We start from the raw sequence: 15,474 nt of genomic DNA on the forward strand, positions 1-15,474 counted from the left end.
TTTCTAAACTATGGCATAAAAGCCAATGTTTCTTATTATTACATATGCTTATCTTCACTGAAATCTCTCATGTAGATATGAAATTTCTGTGTGCTGCAAATCAAATCAGGATGAAGGACTCCATGAATTTCATAGGAACTTCCTACTAAGTATTCAAACCATAAATGGACGTTTGAATAAATAGTGTGCCCAAGCCAAACATAGCTATCCCAAAAGAATAGATCTCCAGAAGAAAGCTGATGACTATTTTGGCATGATTTATTTCTGTTATAACATTGTTTTCATTCCTAGACTCATACTTCAATGTAATATAATTGCTCTAGATTAAAATGTTTATAATTGTAGGCTTGCTTGCTTGCTTGCACTTCTGGCAAATTGTAGAAAGCATGAGTCTGTAAATGTAGATACCTCATTTCAACAAATTCACATTTTTATTTATTTGACCATTAATACTTAGGATTTATTTTACCTGGAAAGTTATTTAAAACTAAATTTTTATTGACATTATTATATTTATTCCTGATATCTACACAGACCTAAGCCTCTTGGATTTTCCTCCTCCACTCCCATTCTATTATCTCGTCACTCTTGTGTTGAAGAACTGTCAAGGGCTGCTTCTTCTAGAAAGTCTAAACCTCTACCTCTCTCACTACCTTCCATTATGTGGCTCCATCCGTAGCCATGTCCAGCCTACTTCAGCCTCTCCATACCACATAACTTCTGTTTTGGTAACTGTTAGTCATTTTTCTAATCCCACATAAATGTTTGCTTATCCTTGTCTTTTGCACTCAACATATGATCCAGCTCTCAATAGCTCTGTTTATTATTCATCCTTCAAGTTAAATTCTCAACTTATGAAAGAGATCCTCTGTCTGCCCTTCCAGATCCACTTCCACCCTGACTTCTGTCCAGAGGGCTGGTGGACTAAATTAACAGGCTCCCTTGACCTCTAGCTGTCAGTTAAGTTTGGCCAAAGTGGAGGCCTGGCAGAAATGGGAAGGCAAGAGCAAAGACAGTGAGGTTGTGGTATTTATTCCACCGATTTCTTCCCATAAGGTAATCTTGATCTGGCTGCATTCTTCAATCAAAGCCAGCTCTCTCTGCAGGACTCGCTTCTTTCAGGTTCCAGGAAGTACTCCGTTCTTTAGCCCCTTAGGATGGTAATGACCTGGTTGTTATTAGCCTCATAGTAATGTGCTGTTCTCTGTGGCTTCCACATACCCTGAATGCATCTTTGTAAATGATCCCTTTATTAAACCTTCCTAAAATGATCTATTTCTTGCTAGGATCTCAATTGATACAGATCTCATCCAAGAAGCCTTAGACAATAACTCCCATTCACTTGCAGGTGATGGCATATATCTTTATCACACTGGTGGCTTTAAAATATGTCCAAAGGTTCTTTGATACTCCTCTCTTCAAAAAATGAAGCCTAATTCCCTTCTCCTTTGGCTGTAGAAGGTGGCAGAAGTGTTGTCATGTGACTTCCCTTATTAGGACACAAAAGACATTGTGACTTCCTCTTGTTCTCTCTTAGATCACTCACTTTAAGAAAGCCAGTTGCCAGTTGACACTCAAGCAACCCTAGGTAGTGGCCCATATGACAAGGAACTGAGATCTCCTGCCAACAGCCATGTGAGTGAGTGAAGCGGCTCTTCCAGCCACAGACAAGCCTTCAGAAGACTGCAGCTGTGGTCGACATCTTGGCTCAACCTCATGAGAGACCTTATGCCCAACTACCCAGCTAAGCATCTCTTAAATTACTGATCCATAGAAACTGTGAGATGATAAATAATTGCTCTTTTAAGCTGCTAAGTTTTGGGAGATAATTTGTTCTATAGAAATAGATGATTAATACTGATAGATGACTAATATAGCAAGACACACCCAGACACATATTTTAAAGAGTTTTATGCCACAGAGGTGTAATGCCAATTCAAAACTGAATCACCCCAGAACTCTTTGCCTTCAATTATCTCATTTTTTGCCCCTGGTGACTAATCTTTGGATCTTCCCAACAACCATGCCTCTGAACTCTTCCATAATTTGGTTTTGGTGTAACTTAGTGGATTTCCTGCCCACGACACCAACTGTGCCCCACAGTTTTGCCTCTTGGACCATGAACTAAACCTAAGCCTCACTCAGTGCTTCTCCAGTCCTGACCAGGAAAGATTTCTACCACGAATCCTGTGTCACATAGGAATAACACTTTCACCTTATTCTCTTCATTTCCCTGTGATATTTACATTATTACGTTATTTAAGACTTAAAGCCATGGTATATGCTTTGTCTTCTTCAACTGTATTGCAAAAGGAGGAACCATAACCTCATTCTTCTATATTCTATATTCTATATTCTATTCCTTTCAATTCTGTCAAATATATAGTAGAAAATAAATGTCCATAAACATGTATACCTTATGTCATTTATGTTGAATAAATGTTCTTTTTTTTCCTTACTTCATTCTTTCTTTTGCTGCTACCACTACCCCACCACCCAAAAATCCACATATCTCACTTGAGTTAGAAGATTTTAATTTTTTCCCGGGCTCCTCTGTCATGCTCTTTTACAAATTATTATATATTCTGTGTAGATGTTAAGCCTTTGGTTTTTGTTTTTTTGCTTGTTTGTTTTAGTGTGTAGCAATTTGCCAGTCAAATGTATCACCATCATCCGTAACTCCTAAAGTAATTATATAGAAAATATTGCTGCTGTTTGCTAGATTCAACTTGGACATAAATGAAGATGACTCTATCCTGCTGTTCCTGGGTTGGCTCTTGGATAAATAGAAACATATGTGGCTTGTCCAAAGTAAATGGATGACTTACTCTCCTAGATAACTTGATTTGGCAAAAAGAAAACTAGGTTTCCTGGCTCTTTTTCCTTTTGTCCAATAAAAACAAGCTTTTGAGACAGCTTCCCTCTCATTGACACTCCATTAACTGCCAATATTGCTGGAGCTACACAGTTATAAATATGTAAAGTGTAATATATGCAGGACTATTTTGCATAGTGTGCCCATGTCCCTGGCTGCCTGCTTTTTTTGTTCAAGTCAAACATGTTTTGATGTGCTTATTTTGTTGTTTTTGTTTGAATTCTGTGATACTGAATGATTAAAAACAGTTTATAGAAGTCATCAGATATCCAAATGTTGCTGAAATGCATGCAAAATCTAACCTTCTGTGTTTGGATATAAATAGAGATGCTAAAATGGCAGTAACACAGAAATTTTTGTTTAGTGAAATTGTTCACATACAGTATTTAAATCATACCTAAATCATATAGATAATGTGCATATGAACTCAAGAAGGCTAGAGTATCCATGGTTGAGTTAAATAATGCCAGAGTAGGATGGAAATTCAGAGAGATTTTGGTTCAACTCTTTCACTTCATTTATGACGTTAAAGCCAAGGTATTTATTCATGGCCACACAACCAACTTAACGATGAACTATGCAGAGCCAAATTCCTAGTGAGTCTTGGTTTGATGTTCTTTTCCTATACAAAAATGAGAAGAAGTGGGAGTTGTGTCATCTAGGAGAAGACAGAATGGCCTTCATCCAGGAGTGCCTTATTCTCCATTTTCTAGGATGAGATGCTCTGCCGACACAGGTCAGCCTTCCTCTTTCTATGCCCAGAGATAAATAAGTCCTTAGAGGCAGAATCTCACTAAACCAAAGATATCTAACACTGAGCTAGTCACAAGAATGATAACTTATCATTTACATTGAGAAAGAGAAAACTCTCTAGACCATAAGATTCAGGCCCGCATTATCATCACGGCTAAGCTACACATCACTTTATTCATTAGCCATGAGGTATTATTACAGATATGAAGAATTTATTCTTATGTAATCACAGAGTTTCCCTCTAGGCTCGGAAGATAAAAACTCGAAAGCCTGCGGGGACTGGCAGTTAAGTTGGTGAAACAGCTGGGTGTAATACGACAGGGAATAGTAAAGATTCTGGTAAAATAGAATCTAAATATCCTGTTTAAAGGGAGCAGCTGCTATTCGGCTCTCAGCAGTAGCCACCATCTAGAAATTTAAACCTAATCTCATAAAAACGTGCTATTTTTGGAGGGGAAGCAACATCGATTAAAAACTACTTTCCCAACTTTTATATATCCACAACTATTTATGAACATTTATTTTAATTACACAAGAAAAAGTGTTTTGGTCTGAATTTGGCCTCTGGGTCCTCATTTACAACCTTCCCCATACAGACTCACATAGAAAGTCAACCATAGCCAGATGTTTGCTCACCTCTAATGCAGTCAGAACAAGGGGAGTCATGATTATTTAACGTCCCCTGGCTAATATAGTCCCATGTAGAGTTTCCATTAGGGATAATATTACCAACGAGGAACAGAAACACACTAAATTCACTCTCTCCGTTCCTTGCATCTATGTCCAAACCAAGGATGGCCTTGTCATTGTCCCAGAGATACTCCTGCTCCAAAAGATGAGAATCCTTTCCGCTCGTATTGTGTATATGGCTACATCCAATCTTATCTCAGCAAATCTCCATTTTTTCTGCACCTCCAGGATGACTAACCCTCTTTTGATTGAAAAGAATAAGAATCTCTTCCATAGATTTTTTTTTTTAAGATTTTATTTTTTTCCTTTTTCTCCCCAAGGCCCCCCGGTACATAGCTGTATATTTTCAGTTGTGGGTCCGTCCAATTGTGGCATGTGGGACGCCGCCCCAGCATGGCTCGACGATCGGTGCCATGTCCGCACCCAGGACTCGAACGATCGGTGCCATGTCTGCGCCCAGGACTCGAACCGACGAAACCCTGGGCTGCCTTCAGCAGAGCGCATGAACTCAACCACTCGGCCACGGGGCCAGCTCCTCTTCTATAGATATTTTAATACATTCTTTCTTTTTAATGTGAGTTTTGTTGGCCTGGGAACAGTCCTGTTTCTTTCAGGTGAATTTGGGTTTGCCTGTCCAGATCTTTCCTGTGTTAGTCTTATATTTAACTTTGAGTGTGTAATGTTATCTTCCTCATGTCCAAGTTCTTGGGGGACCACCTCAAGGTGGCCTCTAATTCTGACTATATTAAGATTGGCTAATGGCATAGTGTTCTGAAGGTCATGGAGTGACACATATGTCTAAATGCTTAAAAAATTAATAGGTTAAAAATTAATTTCTGTCTAAAATATCAAACCAGTTGCTGAACCAGGTGCAGTATGCTGTGTCCTCCTTTTTGGGTCCTGATGCATGCTAGAAATCTGCTATCATTTGCACAGAAGTAGTTGAGAAGATCTTGCATTGTCCTTAACAATCAGGGTACACTGAAACTTATCAGACACCAAAAATACTGCCTCACTTCTTCCTCATTTTTGACACACAACAAGTACATATGACAGAGGGAACAAAGCACTGGATTTTCACAAAGAACAAATCATGTTCCCCATGGGATCTCGAGCTGATAGGGTTGTGAGTGTGGCCCTTCTTTTGACCAGCTCCTGAGGGGCAGTGGCAATGCTATGTCAACATTCTCCTTCTTTAGCACCCCTAGGTAACCAGGGAGCTGGTCGTAGAGGCCACTTTCAAAATAGCAGCTCCAAGTTTTACATCAGTGTCTGCAGAGAAGAAGAGAGTAGGATAGGCAGGTGGTACCTTACTTGCTATTTAATAAAGCTCTGAAAATCTTTTGCACACAATCAGCTTGTATCAGCTGTGATCACTCTTTTCCATTACTTAAGAACTATAGTCTTCATCGTCTTATACTTAACCTTGTACACCATACTTAGAAGCAGTATAATATGCTGGTAAAGAGTATGGATTCCAAAATAAGACTGACCTCATAGCTTGCTCTGCCACCTAAAAGGCTTGTGCCTCAATTTCCTCATTTGTCAAATAGGGATTAACATAGGACTTATCATAGACTTTTTGTAACTATTAAATAAGGTAACGCCTGATTCTTAGGATAGTGCCTGGAATATGATAAGCATCATACACATTTTATTTAACTATTGTTTATCATCACCTGCATTACCATCTCTGTGGCTGCGCTTTCATGTTTTTTTCCTAATGATTCTGTCCCATTGTCTTCATAATCTCATATATGTTTGCCAAGAAGATTTTCCAATTTCTGGTTTGGAAAATATGTTCATCATAATTAAAGAGAACATCCTTCTGAAATAGTACTACTATTCAATTTCCCTAAACTTCAATGCCAGTTGCAGAGTCCCTAGCAGGAAACACTCCTTGATGTCTCCCAGTCCCTAGCACTTTGCTCCTCTTTTGTGTCTTGGCCCATAAAGAGCTAATTTCTTTAGACACTTCAGCTCAAAATCAAATCTCAAGTGTAAAACAACAAGTATGTTTTTTAAAAAGTCACAAAAGGATACTCAGCAAGCTGATCGAAGTTCCTTTGCTTCTAGATCATGCACTCTTTCCAGATTAATGAGGCTTTTTAAATTCCACTGTCATTTTCATTTTGGCTCTTCTCAGGATAACTAGGCTTCTGGTCATTAAAAATAATTTTTAGGAAAACAGTATTGTAGCAGAGATCATTGCTACTTTAATATAATAAGCTAGTCTATCCAGTAAGTCAGATGGCATTCATTACTTTTCACATGTTGCTTTCGTTATTCAGAATATTGAAGGAAGATATAAACTTGTTAAAGAGGTAACATTTTCAGCTATCCATTGCTGTGTAATAAACCACCTCAAAATTTAGTGGTTTGTAATAACAGCCATATTAGTATCTCTCATGTTTCTCGAGGATGACCAGAATCAGCTGGATGGTTCTTCTGTTCCTTAGGATATTGGCTAAGACTGCAGTTGTCTAGGGTCTCAGTTATACTGGAACATCCCAGATGGTTCCCTCTCTGGCTGGCAGTTGGTGCTGGCTGTTCTCTGGGAGCTTATCTCGGGCTGTAGATCACAGTACCTCAGGTCTCATGCTGCTTACAGCTTGACAGTTGGGTTTCAAAAAGGAACATCACAAAAGTAAGTATTCTGAGATGAAAGGAATGGAAGCTGTTAGTCCTTTTGAGGCCTGGATTCAGAAGTTCCAGAACATTCTATTCGTCAAAACAGTCATAGAAGCAGCTCAGATTCAAAGAGAGGGGATATAACTCTCTCTTCCTGTGGGAGCGGCTTGCCATGCAGGGAGGGGAGGAGTTGCAGGGGCCATCTTTGGAGACTGGCTACTATGACAACCAAAACCCCCTCTTCCCCTCAGATTTCCTCTGTTGATGGGCAAGAAATGAAATAAGAATTAAGAGAGTAGTTCAAAAGACAAAATAAGTTATGAATAATGTACTTAAATTGTATTAAAACAGAGTAGATCTTGGAATCAGAACATTAGGTTCTAATCCAGGCTCTATAATTTATAAGCTAATATGACCCAGAACAACTCCCCTAAACTGAATATCTCAGATTATTCTCTCGCAAAGTCAGACTGAGGAAAAACTAGCAAAAAACTGACCCTGAGAAGGAAAGTAAAATAACTGGTAAATGGCCAACATGTAACTTTCAAAGGGAAAATCATTCATCAGACTTAGGAAGACAAACTCAGTGTCTCAATATAGTTCCTGGATACTGTCAGCCTCTTCTGATAGTTGTCATAACCACAAAACAGAAAAGCCACATGGTTAGGTCAGTTCCCATGTAAGGCCAAAGATAAAAGGCAAAAGTCACCCAGATGGACTGAGGATCTGGGATGAAGGCATGGGTCAGACAACAGGCAGAGTGAAAGAGTTTAGCATAGTTCTTCTGGTCTCTCTGTTTCCTTATCCAGGTTTTCTGAATTAAGAAGCAATTCTAATTAGAATTTTTCAACCCTAGTTCTACACCCAAACTGCCTATGGAACTTAAAAAAACATAAGTCCACACTGTGCATGCTATTCCTCCTATCTGGGAGATCTTTTTCTTCTGGTTAATTCCAATTCATCCTTTGAGTCTCAGCTCAGAAGTCACCTCATCTAAAAGCGCTTCCCAGAGACCCTCTCAACCCATGTTAGATTCTGTATTCCTCCTTTGTGTTTCCACAGATGATCACTTTTTAATATGTCCTCTTTTCTTGTTTCTCTCTTTCATACTGTGAAGCTGATGAATTCCTAAGGCATACCACAGTGCCACCATCTTCCACTACCAAGATAGGTGACAGACAGACAGACTGACTGATAGACAGATAAATAGACAATGGATGGAAAGAAGGAAGGAAGGAAGAAAAGAAGGCAGAAGGAAGGAAGATCACATGCCCAATTTCTTTCTAATGTTTCCAAAACACACATGCACACACACACCCTGGCCCCCTACCAAAAGAGTTTAAATCAGTGGATAAATATTTTTATAGATTCTAATCCTGAAGTAGAGTCAGGGTTGATAAGTATTGCTTTATGCTTGAAAAGCAAAAAAGTCAGCTTGTACTGGCACAAAAATCCTATATTGATCCAAATGTTGGCCAATGAAATCCAAAGTAGGAAGACTACGTGTTTCTCCCAGTCTAGATATAGAACCAAGGGAAATAACTCAAATTTTTTGAGCATTTATTGTGTGTCAAGCACTGTTCCAAATGTCCTAAATATATTAGATTTTCACTGTAACAACAACAACCCTATCTTACTATCTCCATTTTTACTGACAAGGAAATTGAGGAACAGTACAGAGAGAGTAAGTAACTCTGGTCAGGTAGTAGATAGAACCTGTCACACCAAAAAGTCCATAGCAACGTAGGACCTGTGCCCCGACAGCTTTCTCTGTATACTGCTCAGCACAAGACTATGCACAGATTGATGATCAATGAATATTCATCAGCAGCAGCACAAGGCTTAGCTCGTCTCCTTCTGTAGTCAGAAAACATATTAGTGTGTGTTAATGATTAAGCCACAAAATCCCTTAAGGCAACAGATGGATACTCAATTACAGTGTTACCACTGGGGTTGGGAAGATGGCAGGAGATGGAACATGATATAATACAGCAGACAAAGTCGAGATTGAGTTGAGTAAAATGTTTTCTAGGCAATAGGTGAGACACTTTCAAGGAGCATCCATGTGGGTGTTCTTTCCTTCCCACCAAAATCTAGCGGCAGTGTTGACTTCATGGAGTACAACTTGTCGAGTTGCATGGGGCCCATGTTTAGAAGGGTCCTCTTGGTTTAATGCTCTGCAGTCACTATCCTGACAGTTTTAATAATTTTTGAACAAAGATCCACCCATTTTCATTTTACACTTAGCTCCACAAATTATGTAGCTGGTCCTGTCCAGGAGGTTCTGTAAAGCCTCTCACTACACAGCAATAGGTAAAGGAGACATTTTGTGATAGGTGGATACAGCCAACATGTTTGCAGAAATGGAGGAAGTTGCTTAAATATATGTAATAACAAATGAAAAGAGAATTGCGAGACTCATAGAAATACAGACAGGGTCTTAGAAATCCTTGTAATCAGTATGTCAGTCTTAAATCAAGGGAGCGGTAAGGCTGACATGAAGCAGATTAGATAGGGAAGTATTGGCCCAGCATGAGAATACAGAAGTGGATCAATGAACAACAGTGAAAAAGGAGAGTGAGAAAACAGACGTGGATGAAAATTACAAGGGCAATATCCTTTTCAGGAGTGGCAGAGTGTGTTTTTCACAACCTCTGGAAAAATAAATCAGTAATAAATAATAAATATTCATCTGGATATCATTTTTAACAGTGTTTATGCTTAAGGGAACTGCTTAGTAATCTGAATGTAATTAATTTTATGATGTGAGTTCAGTCATTCACAATTAATCATTTCTGATGTCTTTGTAAACTAGTGAGTTAGAAGAACCTCTTCCAGAATTGTTAATCACGGGAAAGTAACTGGATTTTTTGCTGACATTCTTATTGCTCAAGGTGGACAGATTAGTCAAGAACCTAAAATTGAAGACTTTTTCCTATTTAAGTAAGCTAGCTGTTTAGGACATTCACTGGGAAGAAATAGGTGCTCATAATAATGTCTAATATTTGAATACTTTATGTGCATTACCAGTTTAATCCCTTTCAGAACTCTTGATAGGGAAACTGAGGTACTGATGGGTTAAGTCGTATCCTCAAGATCATACAGTTAAGCCATATTCTAGTCAAGTAGCAAACAGATGGACACGATAAAGAAAATATAATTTATACTATCAGAGAGATATACATCCAGAATTACATCCTGAGTATGAGCCAGGGCAGCGCTCTGACACGCTGCTTTGTGCTGCATCACTTCTTCCACAGGGGATGTGCCTTACCATTAGAACTCGCTGGCCTGGTCCTCCCAAACACCTGCGAACTAGTCCATTTGTTTAAAAGATGATCCTTCCCCCACTGACTTGGGATATTCATACACCAAAAAAAAATATGAAATTCAAACCTTACCTCACAGCATGGGCAAAAATTAACTCAAAATGGTCATGACCTAAATGGAAAATCTAAACCTATAACATTTCTAGGAAAAAACATGGTAGTGACCTTGGGTTAAACAAAGATTTCTTAAATGAGACACAAATAGCACAAACTCTAAAAAAAATGATAAATTGGATTTTATCAAGATTAAAATATTTTACCCTTCAAAAGACACTGATAAAAAAAATATGAAAAGACAACCCATAAACTAGGAGAAAATATAACAGGTATCTTATAAAGGGCTTGTATCAAGACTATATAAAGAACTCTTAAACTCAATAATAAGATAAATCAATCAAAAATAATGGGCAAAATATTTCAATAGACACTTCACTAAAGAAAATATTTAGAGGGCTAGTAAGCACATGACAGATGCTCAACGTTATTAGTAACTGGAAGATGAAAATTAAAACTTAAAGGAAATACCACCAGACCCTCATGAAACGGTTACATTAAAAGACTAAGGAATAGCAAGTTTTGGTGAGGATGTGGAGGAGCTGGAACTCTCATATGCTGGGAAAGCAAAATAGACGTTGCTTTTAGCCATTTTGGAAAACAGTTTGGCAGGACTTTTTCGTTACATTAACTATACACTTATTATATGACCCAGCAAATCCACTTTTAGAAATTTACCCAAGAGAAATGAAAACATACGTCCACACAGACTACTTCATAGTAGTTTTACTCACAATTGCCCAAAACTGGAAAGAACTCAAACGTCCATCAACTTGAGAATGGATGAGTAAGCTGTGGTGTAGCCATACAAAGGAATACCACTCAGCAATAAAAACAAACTGCTGATACATAGCCAGCCCCGGTAGTCTAGTGGTTAACATTCAGTCCTATCACAGCTGTTCCTTTCTCCCTCAGGGAATCACACCACCTGCCTGTTGGTTGTCATACTGTGGTGGCTGCATGTTGCTGTGATGCTGAAAGCTATGCCCCTAGTATTTCAAATACCAGCAGGGACCCACCGTGGACAGGTTTCAGCAGAGCTTCCTGACTAAGACAGACTAGGAAGAAGGACCTGGCCACCCACTTCTGAAAAAATTGGCCATGAAAACCCTGTGAATAGCAGTGGAGCATTCTCTGATATGGCACCAGAAGATGAGAGGATGGCGCGAGAAGATCCAGCAGCGTTCTGCTCTGCTGTCCACAGGGTCTCCAGGAGTCGGAATCAACTGAACGGCACGAACAACAAACTGATTTATACAACGTCATAGGTGAATTTCAAAAGCAGTATGCTCATGAAAGAAGCCAGACACAAAAGACTTCGTACTCTATAGTCCCATTCATATGAAATTTTTAAAAAGGCAGACTATAGATATAGAAAGCAGATGAGTGATGGCCAGAGGTTGAAGGAGAAGATTGATTGAAAAGTGTCATGAAGAAACTCTTTGGGACAATGGAAATATTCTATATAATGATTATGGAGGCTACACAACTGTATGCATTTGTTAAAAGTCATTGAATTGCACATTTAAATGAATTTTAATTTATGCAAATTACACCTCAATAAAGCTGACCCCCCAAAACGTCTCTAGTCAATCATAATGCAGCAAATACGTTGAACAACTACATCGTATACAGTTGTGAACCTAAGATTATTTTTGTATCTTCTTCATTCATCTGTAAATTTTGCCAGGGTAATTGCTTGCCCATTTACTGTTTCCAGTACCATTCTATAATCACTTAAATTACATAACAAGGTGTTTTTTTGGGTTTTTTTGCTGAGGAAGATTTGCCCTGAGCTAACATCCATGCCAATCTTTCTCTATTTTTTAGTATGTGGGCTACCAACACAGCATGGCCACTAACAGGTCCACATCCGGAAACTGAACCCGGGTCGCTGAAATGGAACATGCTGAACTTAACCACTAGGCCACCAGGGCTGGCCCCATGACAAGTATTTTTGATAAAGCACATTCACTTTGAAACATATGATTTCACTGAATCACAGATAGATTCCATAGAGGTGAAATATTTTGCACTGCCAGCATTTAATCAGCTTATGGGTGGGAGGTGAACTTGATTTCCATGTATAAGATGTTGAAGCCATTTCTTCCCTTCAGGACACACGCAACTGTGGCAATTGTTTATCCAAGTGGCTGGCCAAACAGCACTTTACTCCTCCCAGATAAATTTAGCAAAGTCTAAATGCTTAAAGTTCATCTTGATTCATTATCTGGTGCTTGTGAATAAAAAATTGCCTGCTAAATTTCTTTCATCCAAAAGCTCACACTGCAGATGCGAGGAAGTCTGAAAGCCCAGATGCTTGTTTCCTGCTTCTTCTAACTCATCCATGTGCAGATTTACGCAAATGCTGACAGGACCACCACAATATCTTAAAAACTGACTTTTAAAGAATTGATTGAATCCTAAATCTAAATAAAAGCCTTTTTTCATTCCCTTTCCCAAATGTCTTTTTAAAGTCATGTGGATAAAAGAGAACATGTTTCCAAGTTCAGCAGAGAAACTAATAAAAGTAAGAAAATAATAAGAATTGTGTAGTGCCTTCTGCTTAAAAATGCCTTTTTTACGCATTATCTCAGAACAAATCAAACTGCCACAGAGTCGGCCATGGTTTAAGGTGAACTCCTCAGAAATATCTTTTCCTTTGAATATGGAACATCTCTAGGGGCTTTCCTCACACCTGAGCAGCCCTGAGACCGCTCAGTACAATACACACCTCACCGCACAGATGGCATGTGTCATTCACTTAAAACCCTCGTGCATCACTTCCACACATGGAGTGCAAAAAGAAGGACCAGGCCTCTCACGTTGTTAGCAAGAACACACTTAAAAGGGGCTTTTTAAAAATCAGTTAAACGCATGTCATTTCCTAATACAACCAAGTTCCCACTGTTTCAGAACAGCTAATATCTCAAAGTGAAACATTTTTGGCACAGCCACATCTAGAGTCCACTTTCAGTCTCCACTCCCTGGATTTCCTCCAGGAGGAAGGTTGATTTGCCTGACTGAAATGGATGAGCTGCCACTGGGCACAGAGACACGTGCTTGAGGAAAGTCAGCTCTAGGATGAATGGCGAAGTCGGAAAAGTTGCCATTGGGGGTGAATAAAAGGAGATATTGGCGTGCACGACAAGAACTTGGAAATACGGAGAGTTTCAAACAATGAATAGCAATTAACATTTTCATGATGTAGCAATAAAGCCAAAGATTATCTGTTATGTGATGAAGAGTTTAAACACATGTACAACTCTAATCAGGTTAGTCTATTTATTTTATCCTTTTTTCCTCCTTCTTTAAAAAAAAAAGAATTTAAGGTAGCATACAGAAATATACACAATATAATAACAACAAGAGACAAGAAATAAATGTTGATACTTCTAGGTGTTAGAATGGAGAATTGAGCACACAAATCTACTTTTGTTTTCTGCACAAACCCCACTAAAATGATAGAATAGAGACTTTAAGGCATAAGAACGAAGATGGAAGAGCAGGAGGCAACAGGAGCAAAGTTTTGTAAGCGATGGGCTATTGGTAATGACATAAACTATGTGAGAAACGGAGTCCTAAAGCAGTAGGGAGAACACCATAAATAAATCTTATTTATTCAACAAAATCCTCAGAAGCCTCAGGAATTTACAGTACTAGTTCACTTTAGAAATGATGATAAAGAGAGGATGCTAAAATAAAGAGGAATTCTTGGAGCAGTAGTTCTTCAGATCGTCTCTCCTACTCCAGCAAAAGACTGAAGTTTGATTTATTGGAGAAGTTAAGAGGAAGAGCCTCTGGATTTGGGGGGTACCAGAAACATTGAGGGTAGAAATAAGATAGCAAACACAGAGAGATTAAGTACTAAATGCTTACTAGATTCTTAGACTCTAGTCTACTTTCCCTATGCAGATCTCAGAACACCAGCAATTGCTAGACCATCCACCTCCTTTAAAGAGGAGGTTTGAAGAGTTTTCTTTGGAGAATCTGACTAGTTAAATAGAAAGACCTGGAAGATACTAACATCAGAGGTTCACCCAAAAAAGTTCCACCCATATCACCCTACAGTAAAACTCGTGGTACAACAGCCTTAACTTCACCATCAGACCTTTTAAATGGTTTTTGGGGCCCCTACTCTTAAATGGGAGCAACAAAGTCTGAGTAAAGCCTTTAAAGCAGAAGATAACAACGTGGGGGAAACCAGGACTAAACAAAGAGAAGAAAACATAAAAATCATCCACGCAGTCAAAGAGAAAAAATAATCTACTGTATCCATAAAGACAGAAACAGGGGCTGGCCTGGTGGTGTGGTGGTTAAGTTCGCACGTTCTGCTCTGGCAGCCCGGGGTTCGCTGGCTCAGATCCCCAGTGCAAACCTACTCACTGCTTGTCAAGCCATGCTGAGGTGGTGTCCCACATATAAAGCAAGGAAGATGGGCATGGATGTTAGCTAGGGGCCAATCTTCCTCAGCAAAAAGAGGAGGATTGGTGGCAGATGTTAGCTCAGGGTTAATCTTCCTCAAAAAAATAAAAGACAGGGACAGTGCTGTTAGGAGCTTTCTAAAAACAAAAAAAAATCCTCAAAACAAACAAAAAAGAGTTCTTTGAAATTAAATGTATGTTTACAGAAGTGAAAAACTCAGCAGAAGTGTTGAAAGACAAAATTGAGTAGATCTCTCAGAAATAAGAGCAAAGAGATTGAGAGAAGAAAAATTAGAAAAAATGATTATAATGACTTATTCAGGAGGTATAATATCTGAAAATAGAAATTGAAAAAAAGAAAAACGTAGAAAATGAAGAGATAAAATCATTAAGAGATTTTTCAAGAAAATGTCCCAGATTTAAAGGATATGCTTTTTCAGATTGAAAAAATAACTCAGAACAATGGATAAAAATATACTACACTAAGGTATCTGATCATAAAATGTCAGGGCCCTGGTGACAAAGGGAACAGTAAAAAACAGGTCACACTCAAAAAATATCACCATACTTCAAGAGTCACAATTGGAACCTTAAAGATATATAGCAATAACTTTAAAATACTGGAGGAAAGAGGTGTGTATTCAACCAGACTCAAAATTAAGTGGGAACTTAAAGACCATTTTGAATATGCAGAATTTTTGAAGTTTCTCCCCCTTTC

At 38.6% G+C, this 15,474-nt stretch overlaps 1 long non-coding RNA gene across 2 annotated transcripts in view; it reads left to right on the top strand.

Moving 5' to 3' along the window:
* The first annotated feature begins 1,554 nt into the window (after window positions 1-1,554).
* LOC111769104 (uncharacterized) overlaps window positions 1,555-15,474 on the top strand; it is a 51,435-nt gene continuing 37,515 nt past the window's right edge. Inside the window, exon 1 of one of the 2 annotated variants that reach the window (XR_011428854.1) lies at window positions 1,555-1,743. This is a non-coding gene — a long non-coding RNA (uncharacterized lncRNA). The remainder of the gene's footprint in view (window positions 1,744-15,474) is intronic. The other variant, XR_011428855.1, reaches the window with a different exon arrangement.

This window comes from Equus caballus, chromosome 19 (assembly GCF_041296265.1).
Source record: "Equus caballus isolate H_3958 breed thoroughbred chromosome 19, TB-T2T, whole genome shotgun sequence".
Lineage (NCBI taxonomy): Eukaryota > Metazoa > Chordata > Mammalia > Perissodactyla > Equidae > Equus > Equus caballus.